At 36.4% G+C, this 14,642-nt stretch overlaps 1 protein-coding gene across 50 annotated transcripts in view; it reads left to right on the top strand.

The window, feature by feature from the left end:
• SOX6 (SRY-box transcription factor 6) overlaps positions 1-14,642 on the top strand; it is a 369,681-nt gene that overhangs the window by 98,478 nt on the left and 256,561 nt on the right. For 15 of the 50 annotated variants that reach the window (XM_086893184.1, XM_086893203.1, XM_023929098.2 and 12 more), the window contains exon 1: positions 12,676-13,211. The exons of 23 other annotated variants lie outside the window; for them this stretch is intronic. The gene's annotated coding sequence lies outside the window, so the exon portion shown is untranslated. Of the gene's footprint in view, positions 1-12,638; positions 13,212-14,642 lie in introns of those variants that run through there. 12 more of the 50 variants (XM_086893208.1, XM_023929102.2, XM_023929099.2 and 9 more) reach the window with 5 other exon arrangements.

The raw sequence follows: 14,642 nt of genomic DNA, 5'->3' as shown, positions 1-14,642 counted from the left end.
TTGCTGAGGACTACAGTGAATGTCAGAGTCAAGCTCAAGTCAAAGGTTCTTTGTAGAGGAAAAAAGAGCTCTATGGCTCAGTGGGTTTCTCTACCATTTTTACTGTTGTTTTCTCACATTGTCACTAAAATATTCTCTTTGTTATATGAATGGGACATCTGCTGACTGGCTTAGCTCTCTTTACCTGATTGTGTGAAAAGTCTTGGTAAAATCTGTGAGGCCTTGGAGGCTCAGCAACCTGCTAAGTGCTATAGAGCCTGAAAGACATTATGTCCTTGGACTAACTTGTCTCTTCTACTCACAGCTGTATGTGATAGATAAAAAAAAAACAACCTTACATATAAAAGACTGGGTTGAATGTAATTTTAATACACTTGTGGACATGTTAATGAGTAGCTGGTTTTTCTTACCTGAAAGTATATAGAAGTCCATATAAATAAGGTATATTTTATAGAAAGGCAGAAAAATAGAGCAGGCAAGCTTTAAAAGAAAGCCTTTTTCTCTGGCTCTATCACAAACCTGCTCAATTGGAATTGATAATTTGTTTGAAGTGGTTGGAAATCCACTTAGTATGGCTAACAACGTAGAATAATGCAGACAGTTTGGCAGTTAGCACTAGGATGTCTAAACCACAGCTTTGATGCAATAATACTATAACTTGAAGATTTACCTAATTTATAATTTTTCCCAAAGCTCTCGCCTGCTCTGTGCCGCTGCTTGGCACGGTGATTTGTCTGTGCTATCTGGAGATTAGTTTGAAACACGTTTGCTTTTGATTGGTGTTTTTAGATTTTGATAGCTGCTAGTTCCTCTCCACAGAAGTAACCTTTTAAAATGTCAGTTTTAATGTACAAATTTTATGAGAATAAAAAGACTTTTAAAAATACTAATTTTAGACCTCTCACTGCTGAGCTGGTAGTCAGCTGCTGTTGTCTCAGGCTGAGTCTTGGAAAATTAAGTCAGAGCTCACTATAATAAAATGTGTACTCTGGACTTCGTGGGGAGAAAAAAAACCACTTTTCTTTTAAATTATTTTTCTGTAACTGCTGTGCAACAGCCAAAGTAATCTTCTGTCCTTTTACTTGTTGGTATTTACCCTCTTTCCAGCCATCTTTCTGTCTCTCTGTGTCTACCATGTGTTGGATTTCCTGCAAGTGGGAATTCCTCTCCTCTTAGGCGTTAGTTCTTCCTAAGAGGAGAAACATCAGGTGCACAAAATTTCATCTTGTAGTCTGTAACAGAAAAGCCTTACAAGTTAGGCTGCCTGGCTTACCAAACGTCATGTAAAAATATGATTTAAAGCATTTCCCCCCTGAAGATGACACAATATTTAATTGCTTCCTAAAGATATGATAATTTTCTGTAATCTTAATTGCTGCAGCTATTCTTCTAATTTGTCATATGGGCTAGGTTGCTGTGTCATATGCTCCATAAGAGAGGTGATGCTGAAATTCAAAAAGAAGGGAAGCTTAAGCTTTTCCCCGTACTTTCAGTGTCTCTTGTTCTAAATCAGAAAAGCACCATTTGTTTTGGCTTCGGGGAGCTGTGTGTTCAAGCTCACAGCTGGAGGTATGGTGCTGCAATGATGGTCACCAGTGATGGGAAGGGAGAGTATAATGATTTAAAAAAAGCCCAACAAAAACGACCCCATATACAACCCCCTTGGGATTAAAGGCAAACACTTCATTCTTTCCCTTCTCAAAGCTACTGTATAAATTGTGCACACGGATGAAAGAATTACAGAAGGGAATATGTTCAAATTTAAAATATCAACAAGATATACTAGGTTGTGGTATTACCTCATCGCACTAAAATGTTGCCCTAAAGAGGAATAAAATATTATTTTTTTTTTTGCTAGTTGGTATAGAAAAAATAAATGTAACAATATTTTAAGTATAGTTTGTATAGCTCTTGCCCATTTAAACACTATGCAAATCTTCCCTACTGCAGGGCAGACAACTGCGAGACTATAATGTGTGGTATAGCAGGCATCCACCATAAATTTGATACTCATACTTGTGAGTCCTTCATATTTCATACAAAGAATCAGGAAAAATAAAAACAGAAGAAAAAGAGCACTGAGTGGAGTTATGAAATGTCCACGTGTAAAAAAAAAAAGAAGAAAGATTACCTTGGTCTCTTACACTTGCTTGTGCTAAAACTGTGATGCCAAATGCTGATCAGATGCTGTGGGTTATAGTGGAATGTGGGGATATTATGAAATCAGGATTCCTTTCAGATGTACGCTATTATTTTTGAAGTCCTATTAATTCCCCATGTGTTCTGGCTAATGAAATAAGGAAAGGACTCTTTTAATGGGGGCGAGATGAGACTTTACTGTTCAGCTTGTACATGTTAAGCAGCTGGACTGATGGGCCACTGTTTAGAGAATCATGGGTGACAGGCTATTTTAAAAGAAAATGAAAAAACATTTGTTTAACTGTATGGCAACACAAATATTATACCAAGTGAAGGCTGACTGTGGATGCCATTATGACAAAAGGTGCAGGCTTGAAGGAAAAAATATAAAGCAAAATGCTGTCTTTCTAGGATTCAAGATATTCACTCTATGTGGGAGTACCTTAAACCTTGCTACAAATTTATGCATTTAACTCTTTAAATTCTCACATCCCTCGTCTAATTTGAAGAGGACTGTTGGAAGGAAGTGCTTGCCAAAGTTTCCCATCAAATACAGATGCTAGGCAGAAGTTCCTGCAGTTTTGTAGGGAGATCCTGGGCTCACCAAAGCTGTTGCCATTCTCATTCTCTCCTTATTTATGCTGCCTCCTCCTTTGCTGAGGCATCTGTTCGCTGAGGCTGTTCATATGCAGTCCTTGCTCTGTTCTGAATCTTGTGGTGTCCTCTTTTAGGTACCAAGCAGAGAAACACCTTTGTATTTCCATCTGCTCTAAGTGGTGAGCTTTGAAAAAAATCTAATGATTTTGCTTAAGTGTAACTATACACGTGGGTATATAGACCTACATATATATATATTTGTATACATACATGCATAGGTGCACACACACACACACACACGCACACACATATATATATATCTATAAATCATAGAAACCCATTTGGGATAATCATATTTTTCACAAATGTTGAAGAAACCAGGTAGTTGTACAGTTCCTTCTCTGTGGTTACCAGCAAAACTTTTATAGATGTGTTAAGTTGGCTTGGTGGAATGTGAAATTGATTACAGTAATTAGAAAATGTAGGTGGTTTTACTTATTTGCATCACTTTGCTTACTGAACTGCTTTAGTTTCCGTATGATAGTTTCCAGCTGTATTGGAATAGGCATTTCATAAAAGTTTAGATATACCCCAAAATACAAATATGTACCAAAATGGACACTTTCATAATCTATTACCCCAAGCTTTTTGACAGTGAGATATAAAACAGTCTCTGTGTTGTGGTGTCACTTTCTATATAGGTTATATTGTATTTTCCACTCTTTAGAAAGGAAAGTTTTAAAACACTGATAATTATATGGACAGAAAAAAAAGGAGTGCTCGAAGACTGGATGGTGTGTATCATTAAGCTGCAACAGGTGAATCTTTTGAGGGGTTTAATGTGTGAAACTTTGATATTTGGGACTTTGAGAAGTGTAGTGAAAATGCCCGTTTGCAGCACCTTCCAGGCCTGAAACACTGTGTGGCACAGCTTCAGAAAGATTTGTCAGCCTGAAAGCTGATGCAGCTAGAGCAGGATTTCAGTCTGAACCTTAGACAGATATGGACAGGATATAACAAATAAACATAGTGCACTCACTGTCCTGGCTTGATTAATTTGTCTGTTCTGATTCACTTTGTAATAAAACAATGTAGAGGTACGACTGGCTAACCAATACAATTGGGTATTGAAAGATCCAACCTTAGAGAGAAAAAACTGCACACAGAATCACACAGACAATCACTAGGTTGGAAGAGACCTTCAATATCATTGAGTCCAACCCATGCAATTAAAACCAAGTGACCTCGCAAACTTTTATGTTAATTTATTTGGTTTCATTTTGAAGTGATCCCTGTTTCTTTCTGCTTAGGGGTTCAGATTCTCTCATTCCTCCTTGTTCACAGTAGATCTGAAAGCAGTAGCAAAAGTTGATTTATTAAGATGTTGTTAAGATGTTTTACACAAAGGTAAACCCAGGCATAAAGAAGCAAATAGCATGCCAGATGCTGAGTCAAAACTAGGCCTTGCTCTTTTGTGTGCTTCCTTCACCAGACAATACTGATTGGGAAATTTTGACTAGTGGGAAAATTGTAGGCCAAATGCTAAAATTTGCCTGGTGAATCATTTTATGAGGAGATATTGAAGTTCACCATATGGCTATCTTGTGGGTGTAAGTCTGACACTGTAATTGTATATGCATGGTGGTTTCTGTCTCTAAGCTGTGCTGGCCTCAACAGCAAACTGAAATCCCTTAACAGTTTCTTTTTTTATGTATACATATACACACATATATATATATACACATATACATATATGTATGTATATACATACAATAGGAAATGATTTATCAAATTCATTTCGGACACTCACTATAAAATCACCAATGAATTGCATAGATCAGTATTCTTTTGTAGAAGCAAAAAGAAGAAGAAGTTTGGCATATAATAGCCTTATCATTTGTTGAAATCAAGTGAAAACAACGAGAAAGGATGGAGTTGACTGTGTGATTTTTTTTCTTCCATAATTTACCTAGTTTATCCTCAGCACTTAAAAAATTAGCAGATATAAAAATATGAAGGCTCCAATTGTGAAGAAAGTTTAACACATTGGGTGAGAGGTTCAGTGGTAATTCAGGGGTAAAAAAACCAATTTATATAGTATCAAAACCAAATAAGAAATTTGTAAAGGATTTGAGCAATGTTTTGTGCATTGTGTCACAACTCAGATGGGAATGGAGTTCTGGAGTGAGGTGTGATATCTAGGACTGCAAAAGAGTCAAACAGTAAAAAGAATTTCTAGTGGTGAATGTGGCAATCTGGCTTGAATTCAGATATCTAAATTGCTTGGTCCTGTAGTTAGGGCTGAAAGAGAGCTGGTTTGTATGGCCGAGATGCAGTGTTTTGGAAATTCAAGGAGTGGACAGTTCTGCTTTCTCTCAACTCACAGACACAAAAAGCTGTACTATATGATAGATAATATGTTATATAATGTATTATATATAAATAGAGTGATGCCAGTATGGACTGACCAGGTAGATCAGGATATAGAGTACCTGTTGAGAAGAACACATGGAAAAAGCTGAGGGAGGTTGTGCATAATGGGGAAAACCCTGAGAGCAGCTGCTGGTGTTCAGAGATAAGAACCATTCTTCCTTCACAGTATGTGAAAATAGAGAAAATTCCTATTCTGTGCAAGCTGTTAATTTGGACAAGAGAATCTGGTTCCATTGTAAGACTGTTATATAGGTTCCATTATGTAAATGTTTTTCCATACTGTACAGGTTGAATTATGTAGATATACATAAATATATGTAACCACACAGTAATCTAGGGGGCTACTTGAGGAAAGAGACATAACAGGAGCTCACTTCCCTCTTCTTCCTCTCTTTGGATCAAATCTCCTTACATATGATACATGAAATTTCAATGACTTGACAATGTTTTTTTTTCCCAGACATATGTTTTATTTTGCTGTCCATCATTCCAGAGCATACTGAGACTTTTGCTCAGCTGTATGAAAATGATGCTGGAAAAGTGAGGAAGCAGATTCTCTTTGCTCAGTGCTGGCTTCCAGAGTTCCCAGGGTCAATGTGACAGAGCACTGTAGTTACTCAGAGTACTTTTAATGGACTCATTTGAATTTGTGATGTGTTCAAAGCTAATCAGGACCTTGTTCTGCACCAAAGCAACAGGATTGTGTAGTATTTGTCTGCTTTACCAGTGTATCTACTGTACTATGCCTCTAGCTGCTGCTGTGACAACCTGACTCTTGTCAGGCCCCTGCACTGGATTCTTAGATGACTGCTGGTTTTTTACACATTTTTCTGTATAACACATGGATATTCAACAAAAAACACTGGACATGAAGTACTGTATTCATGGAGGCACAGACTGTACCTGGACAGCTCTCTAGCTGCTAAATGGGAAATGATGCAGATAATTTGCTATCTAAGCAGCTCTGATCTTAAAGCGTGAATTCATACTCTGTGTAGGGTACTAATGCAGATTTTATTACTTACTCACTAAAAGAGTGTTGGCATACTTGATATATTTTAAGGAACAAATAGAACTTTTGGGAAACAGTGTACTTTGCATTGTGCATATCAATGCACAGTAGCAAGGCAGTAGCCTTACCAAGATGCCTCTAAAACACACAGTTAAGCTGAACTCTACAAAGGAAAATAATGAGAATTTCCTGACTGTGAGTTGTAAAGGATAGAGCCACCTATCACTATGCACAAAGTCTGTTTTTCATTTGATGTTAGCTCTTTTTCTTTTCCTTAAAAATAAACTTAGCAGTGTGTTTTCGTCTCACAGAGGTGGTTTTATTCAGGAAAAAATAACAACCAAGCGGCAGCCAAAGAACACTAGTGGATGATACATGTGTCTGTGAAAACAGGTTCACGTATCTTAAGATGTGATTATCTTGGCTGAACAGAAGTTTAAACAAATAAATAAACGGTAGTACTGGCTGATGACATATCAAAGTTGTAGAAGACTACTGTGAAGTTCAGGCTATTTCTAACCACATTGAATGTAACTATGTAGCTAATTTTATTAACATTTTGTTTGCCACTTTTTAACAGAGCAGGTATTTGAGTGTTAAGTAAATTGAATATTCCATCTTTGCAAATAAGTGTAGTTTCCTTTTTAATGTAAGTCATGTAAGTGGCTTTCATGTTAATATTTTCCAAGGCAAGTTGTCCTTCTTTTTCAGGATTGGGAATACATGGTAAGGGTGTATAGTGGCAAAAATATGGCAGAATGTGTATAAAAAACTTGTAAGTAAAATATAATGCAACAAAGGATTAAAAATTACTGAAAAGACATTTTGCTGTAATTTTTTGTCCCTTAATGGTCAGTTAGGGCTCCCTTGAGAAAGACAGGAGATTTCTGGGAATGATCAGACATCAAGGCCAGCATAGCTGTTCAATATCTTATCCAACTTCCTACTACTGTGACCTCTGAGGAACGCTGTCAACGCTGTGCTGGTATGTCTGGAAGGGCTTGGGCCATGATCTTTGTGGTGAAGATGTCAAGTTACAGAGAAAGAAGTTTTTCCCTTAACTGTTGGTGAAAAGCAGGTCAAGTGGGGTTAATCTTGACTACTAATGATTCTGGCCTTATCAGGATGGTATTATTTGTGGTGCTGAACAGCTGCCTCTGCTGCTGCTGTTTGGACCCAGTGTTGGCACTGCAGGCAAAGCTTTGCTTCTTTGTTGGTATCAGGTTGTGCTCCTCTGGGGGCTGGGTGACATTTTGGCTTGCCAGAGATGTGGACTGCATGGCAGGAGGGGGGTTGGGTCTGTGTACAGTTTTGCAGTTTTGGTGGTGCAGAAGATTAATGAATATTTCTGCAGTTTAGAAAAAAGGAAGTTACTTAAAGCTTCATTTTGTCACTGGAATGTGGAAGTTCTTTTCTTTCAGAATTTTGTGTGAAGTAAGTTTGCTAAAAACCTAATATTCAAAAACCTAGAGTCTCAAGTACCATGAGATTTAAGGAAATGCTTTCTATTCAGCTTGAATCTCTGAAAATGCATTACCAGACTTTCTCTTGTAGCATATTTTTAGAAAATACCATCATCTAAATTTTGTGTGTTCAATGAACTTGTTGCAATGAATGGTAAACTGGGAAAGGGCAAAAGTATACCTGTATTTGGGGTGTTTTCATGCATTGCTGCCCTTTTGTGAACAAAGAAGAAGAGCAAAATTTATCACAGCAAGTTGGGGCTATCTACTTTGATATATACAGAAATGTATCTGTAGCTTCTGCCCAAAAGGGGGAGAAATTTCCGTTCTGTGCTTTTTTCTGTGCCTGGCCCAGGTATTACCTGACCCACAGTGATTCCAAATGTTTTTCTCCTGCCTCACAGCCTCTGAATGGGCACAGACTCCTTCCCAGTTAACATACAACAATCTCTTGTGCTGACTACTGAACTCTGATCTTTGGCTAGATGTACTCTTGCATCTTTAAGCACATGTGGTACAGAGCAGACCTGGAGCTGGGTAATTCATAAGAGCTGGGTGTTATTAGTATTACTACTACTCGAATGAGCCTGTATTATTTTGCACAGCAATGTGGTCACCTGGCAGCAGGTCATTAGCATTTCAGGTTTCTTTCCCTCACAACAATGCACAACATGCTAATTAGAGGGTTTTGAAAGCTAAGCAACCTGGTTTAAAATCAGACATTTTAATTTGCAGCTTTAATGGCTATATTATAATAACTGACTTGCCTCAGAGGCGAAGGGGAGAGAAGCACTTCTCATGTTCCAGTAGAAAGGTCCAATATAACAGAGGCTGACAAAATTAAAAACCTCATAATTTGACCTTTGCCTGGGATAAAAGGCTGTTTCATAACAATTTCCTTTTGTTCTTTGTTTAAGCCATTACTCCAAAAGGAGCCTCCGATTAATCTAAGTAAATGCATCATTACAGTCCTAATCCATGTCCTTCTGTCAGTGTCTGTTTTAATTAAATAAGAAACACTAGCAGAAAGATATCACGCACAAAGCTGTGATTGGAGAAAGAGGGTTGTTTGATCTGGGTGAGATTAAAAAAGGCTTTACTGTTTTGTCCTTTTGCTCTAGATGCCATAATGTAGGTTAAAGGAAGAAAACTTGCCTAATAGTTTAGCACATTGAGCCCCATTACAATGTCTAAATAACCAGATTTACCCATGAAACTGTCCAAGACATTCAATTAATTATATACTGAACATTCACAGATGATATGGTAACTTGGTTTGAGTATTTTGACACATTAATATGTTTGGGACTGTATACACAGTTATACACAGTTGGCCAGAAATTGTATTTAAAAGTTGCAGGTTTTTTTTATATTAAACATTGATTAAAGCTATTTAGGTGCTTGCTTTCTTTTTGGCACTTGTGGCTCACAAATTGTAAACATGATCTACTATGAGCCCCAGATTTTTTAAAGAAACATTTTTGTTTCTCACAAAATCAGAACAATTATTTTACAGCAGTGAAGGATTGAAGGATCCATTTAATAAATGTCATAACATCCAACTAGTTAATATTGCTGAAGCAATGCATATGTAAGAGACTCTTCCTCAAGGTAGTGTTTCAAGATCCCTGTGGTGAGGGTTTTCTCCCCTATCCAGGCCATTATTTGATGTAATAAAAAGAGAAAGTGTGCAACACAGAGATTGTTAATTAATTTAGCCTAACAAGATGAAGATAAATGAAGCAAAGCATGGATTGAATGAAACAAGAGGTCTTATTTACAATTTAATACTACTTTATATTAGACATATAAAAATACTACTTTATTTATATTAGACATTTTTTCAATTTACAAAATAAAGGATTTTAAAGAAAAGATGTTCTGCAAATGCATGCAAGAAAGTTTTTTATTTTATGAGCAGTTCCTAGAACGGCTGAAAATACCTTTTGGGTTAACCTTTAACTTTAAGTTTTCCTCTCCTATTTTTTTTTCCCTTTTCACAATTATTTTTCTCAAATTGATTTAAAATATTTTCATAGGAAATATTTTGATGAGAAAAATTAAACCTTAAACTTTTTCCCATTGAAAATGTTAACAGCAAATTACCAATGTCAACTCTTGCAATCCCAAATGTTACCGTTTATATTAATTTGTTTATATTGTTTATATTAATCTAGGGTCATAGCTAATTTTTGAGCAATTTGTGTGTAGGAAGATATATTAAGAGGCGTAGCTATAAAAATACAATAAGACGTGAATTTAGTTTGCATTCCAAAGTGTAAAATCACTGTTGCTTGAGTTTTCAACTGTCCTATTGCAGAGAAAACTAAAAGAAGAATCCAGGATATTGTTAATTAACAATGCTTTTATGTAAAAAAACTATGATTTTTGACATGGGAGAATATTTTTTCTCAAGACCATGTTTGTTTTATGTCTTAGCAATTAAAAAAAACCCAAAATTAAAAGGCGTGTCAGAGATTTTAGATGTCTCTTCTTCCCAGTCCCAGATTTACATAAAGACTATCCAAAGCTAACAGTAAGCTACAATTTGCATCAGTTCAGTCACTGCATCTTGAGGTGTATATTATTAAGTTTCCCAATGACAAAATTTAGGGTATAATTTTTAGGAAGTGAAGAAAAATAAAATTAATATCTAGAAACTAATTAGCAAAAAGATGTCCTGTTTTGTGACTGCTTAGAAATATCTTTATTGGTTTGTCCTAAACCCTGAATTGTAAATGATGACCAAACATATTAGGACATTTTTTAAAAAATAAATCATCCTCATTTTTTACAGATGATTTGGGTTTGTCCACTATTTGACCTTCTGCCATGATTTCTGTCTGCAAAGGAAATGCCTTCCTTTTGCAGTAGCTAGACAGGACAGCGTTATCTACAAGCAGTATCACTACAAGTAGTAGTCCCCGCAAATAGCATTATTATGGTCCCTATGTTTTTATCTTGAGGGTCATGAACAAATCCATGCAACTGCTTCTAAAGATTTCAATAAATAGGACTTTTTATGCAGACAATTGGCTTTTATATTACTTTTAAACAAAACTACTAGTCCATCAAGAGTTTCAAAAGGAAAACAATTCTACAGAGTGCTGGTATGGCAGCACAGACCAATCATTATGGCACCCATTCTCCAGTCCTTTATTTTTCAAGTCCACAACAATAGGTTGTTGATTCAATGGACAAGACCAGAACAATTAAGTTCTCTGTTTAGCAGCAGTGCAGCATTTTAATGCCCTCCTCTAATAATGGTCTCATTATTGTTATTCTAAGACTGGGCCTCAGGAGGAGGAATATTTGCTGGAGGTACGTCATTATTTTGCAAATTTCGATTAGCTCATCATGTTGTCTGTACTGTGAAAATCGTAGCTAATTAGGGCAGTCAGTTAGACTACCAGCTTTTGAGCTTATGAGTTAAAAGGTAGCACACTTGATAGGCCAATGATGTGAAAAAGGTGGTAAAAAGAGGGATTAGAGCTGTTGCCTTAGTAACTCTAACTTCCATCTGTGCGGGAACAATGGACCTGTGTTTCTCCACCACCTTGGTGTAAAAATTGGTTTTGTTTCGAAAGGAAGGGGCTTTTTATGACAATCTGGAATTCAGCCTAACGGGGTGTAGTTTTAGTTGTTAGAAGAGACCATTGGAGGATAGGAAAGATGAAAGGTCATGGCGAGCTCCAAGGACATGAAAGGTCATTGTCCCTCATAACAATAGTGGATTGTTTGGCCCCATTATTTCCAGCCAACTACTCAGTCAGGTGATAGAAAAGATACTACCAGTTTAGTCAGGTGGAACAGGAGAGAAAGATAATGCACCTACCAAAGAACAAAAGATAGCTATAATTCGCCTTTATTAAACAAAGTTGCACTTATTTGTGGCCATCCTCTGAAAAGGGTTGTTTACTGACTTACTATTCCAGCCTGCTTTGTTCAGCACTGCTTCTGTCGGCCATCACGTCTCTGGGAAGTAATCCAGTGTGTTAGAAAATGTTGTTTAAGCTTTATTCCCATGAAGAGGAGCCCCCAGGAGTACCACTGATGTGATACTTAACAATAAATTTAGTTGTTGTAGCTTTCTCACATTATTGGTGTTCCTAAAAAGTTTTCCTTCAAACACAGAATAAAATTAGCTATAAATATGAAATAAATTTGCTTCAAAACTTCATAGCATTTTATCATAAATTTTAAAGCACATAATGCAAAGTTTACAGCAAACTATACTAGGTGTTACTGAACAGAGAGCAGAGACCTATAGTCGTGTAATAACAGATTAGCTATAGGACTACTCTTATGCAAAGGGAAGTAGATAAAGTCTCATCTTTAAAGTCTCTATGCAGAATTTTTAGGAGACTCCATGCCTTTGTTTCAAGGCAAAAACAGAACTACTGCCATATTATTTAATAAAACAGCTATAGCAGAGTTAATGAGGAAAGCATTTAGTTAGTGAACAGAACTGTCACCTCTAATATTTTTCCAAGAGCATCCAAACCCCCAATTTACTGTTTTTCAGAAAGTCTTTTCCCCCCCAGCCCTTTCTTATTATTTTCTTGTTTTTGTAGCATTATGCCTTAGTCATTCATGCAACAAGTTTATTTTTCTTTTCCTCTAACCTCTGTCCACAATTAGAGCACATCCTCAGGTCCATTACTTACTTCCTAAAGACTAATTTCTTTATGTGAGCATTTTCAGAATGTTCCACATTCTTATATGAGATCTCTGAACTCTTTTACCAGGTTTGTTTTACAATCTTTTTACTCATTTCACAACAGAGCTGCCAGAGCTGTATTGAATTTTTATGAAACTGATAATATAAATGTAATTTACTACTATTACACTTGAAAATAAAAACTATATATAATTTTTAGGTATCCCATCTTAAACTGTTCTGACCTCACTTGAACTCCCCTTTTTAGCTATTCAGGGCCTCTCTTATCTCATTTTTACTCCTGGCCACTCTTGCTCTTGCTTTCTGACAACACAGATGGGTGGCCTTGCACAAACTGATAACTGTGGCAATTTCTCAGCACACTATTCACTAATAAAAGATGTTATTTTCAGAATTAGCCAGGCATGTGTCATACTTGCTCACTGGCTGAAGATGAGAGGTTGAGCTGTGGCTTCCTGGGAGCGAGCAGTCGTATAAGCCACTGGACTTTACAGCTCCCAGGTTGTTGATGCATTGTTTTACCTTCAACTAGGTTTAGTAATTAGAGTCTTTCTGAGAAAGGAAGCTTTGCTTTAAGTGTTTGTAAGCTTTTAGTTTTTTTAAGATAGTCTATTCTTATTTTTTTCCTTATCTTTCTATTTAGTTCTCATTTATGTGCTAGCCTATGTTGTGTTATTTTTGTATTACAATGAGCTGAAGAGCGTAGGCTGCTTAGTTCAAAATGGGAGCCCTGCAAAGGGTTAACCATCAGGGAATTACAAATGAACTATCAGGAAAGTTGATTATTAATCCAGCAAGAGAGAAAATATCCTTCCAGTTAGCAAGAATTAGTACCTGAAGAGCTGATAATATTGTTCGGGCTGTCGGTGTGGAATGGCAAAACCAGGTAAGCTAATCATCTTCTCAAAGGAGCAAGATCTTTTCTTTCTGTTTTTCATTATAAGGAAGTTTAGTTTTTAAAAGAATCTTTGTTGTTTCACTTTAAGTATCAGCATGTGAAACAGCATATGTTGATCCTCAGTTTCGTCAAATGAATGAAAGAAGTTAAACTTGTGTTTAACTTTGGTAAAAAGATACATTTCTAAGCCATATTTCTAAGCTACACAGTGTATGTAACTGTGAAATATCATAACAATTCTTTCCTGGTTTGTGGTTAAGTGTGAGAACTGATTACAAAACCTGAAGAGTCCTTTGCAATTGCAAGCTAATATATTATGTAAGTCTGTCTTTAGTTGTGCTTGGACATATTGTGGGGGTTTACAGGAATTTTTATGTTGCAGAGCTCTTTCATTCAGAGTTATTAGATTTCAATTTTCGCACTGTGTGCATGATTAAAGTTTTTTTGATATTATGAATGTATTTCTTAAAAAGCTTTTTTTGGGGGGGGGGGTTCAAAGATCTATGATCTGGGGTTACAAGGAAATAGATGTTTGGTAAACATACCACTGTGTTTATACAGAGAAATGCAAATGAAACCATTAAGTCAATTGAATACAATCTCATAATTTTGGTTTTTTAAAAACTCAAAGCCCTGTCTTGGGAAAATGTTAAAATTTGTGCCCCTGATACATAATAAATTTGTATGATAAACATTTATGTTTTTAGTAGTCTTCACTATTTAGCTTATTAAAGGAGTTGTGTAAAAGTTTTTAAATGGTAGTCTAATACTGAGGAAACTAGAAAGTCTGTATACAACATTTGATAACTTTTCCTAATTGTGTGCTGTTACTTAAATTAGTACCACTTAAAAGAATCTAGATTTACTTGTAGAATGGAATTCAGTATGCACATGATGTGACTACAGTATCTGTCTTGGTGAAAAGGGGTCCAGATTTTAGCCTGTTATGTATGAAATAGCCTGAAAGCTGTATGAAAAGGATTGTGGTGATACGAGAAGGAAGTACAGATTAAAAACTGAAAGTATTTCAAATATAAAGGCTGACCCCCTGTAGTAATGTAGTTCTATGTGGTAGTTTTACATGAGCCATAGAGAAAGGAAGAAACCTTTCAGTTTTGGGAATGGGATTGAGATATGGCCTTGGGCAAAGGAGAAAGAGAGAGAAAGGGAGAAGTGGCGTTGGTCTGACAGTGTCATTGTCTCACATGTGACTTTGGCCTCCTTGAGCAGAGGGACAGCTGGTGGCCAAGTTCTCTGAAGGGCGTCTCACCATGTTAGAGTAAATTAAAGTCCTAGAATTTGTTGATGATGGAGCTATCAGGGCAAAAAATGGTGACATTTTGGGAGCTATGCCAAATATTCAAATATAGATAGAGGCAAATAACTGCTTGAGGCACATTTTAGCTGAGTATTTTAAGG

Source organism: Cyanistes caeruleus, chromosome 6, assembly GCF_971803275.1.
Source record: "Cyanistes caeruleus chromosome 6, bCyaCae1.hap1.1, whole genome shotgun sequence".
In the NCBI taxonomy this organism is placed as follows: Eukaryota; Metazoa; Chordata; class Aves; order Passeriformes; family Paridae; genus Cyanistes; species Cyanistes caeruleus.
Note: the sequence above shows the minus strand (reverse complement) of the source record. Positions and strands in the feature narration are given on the sequence as shown.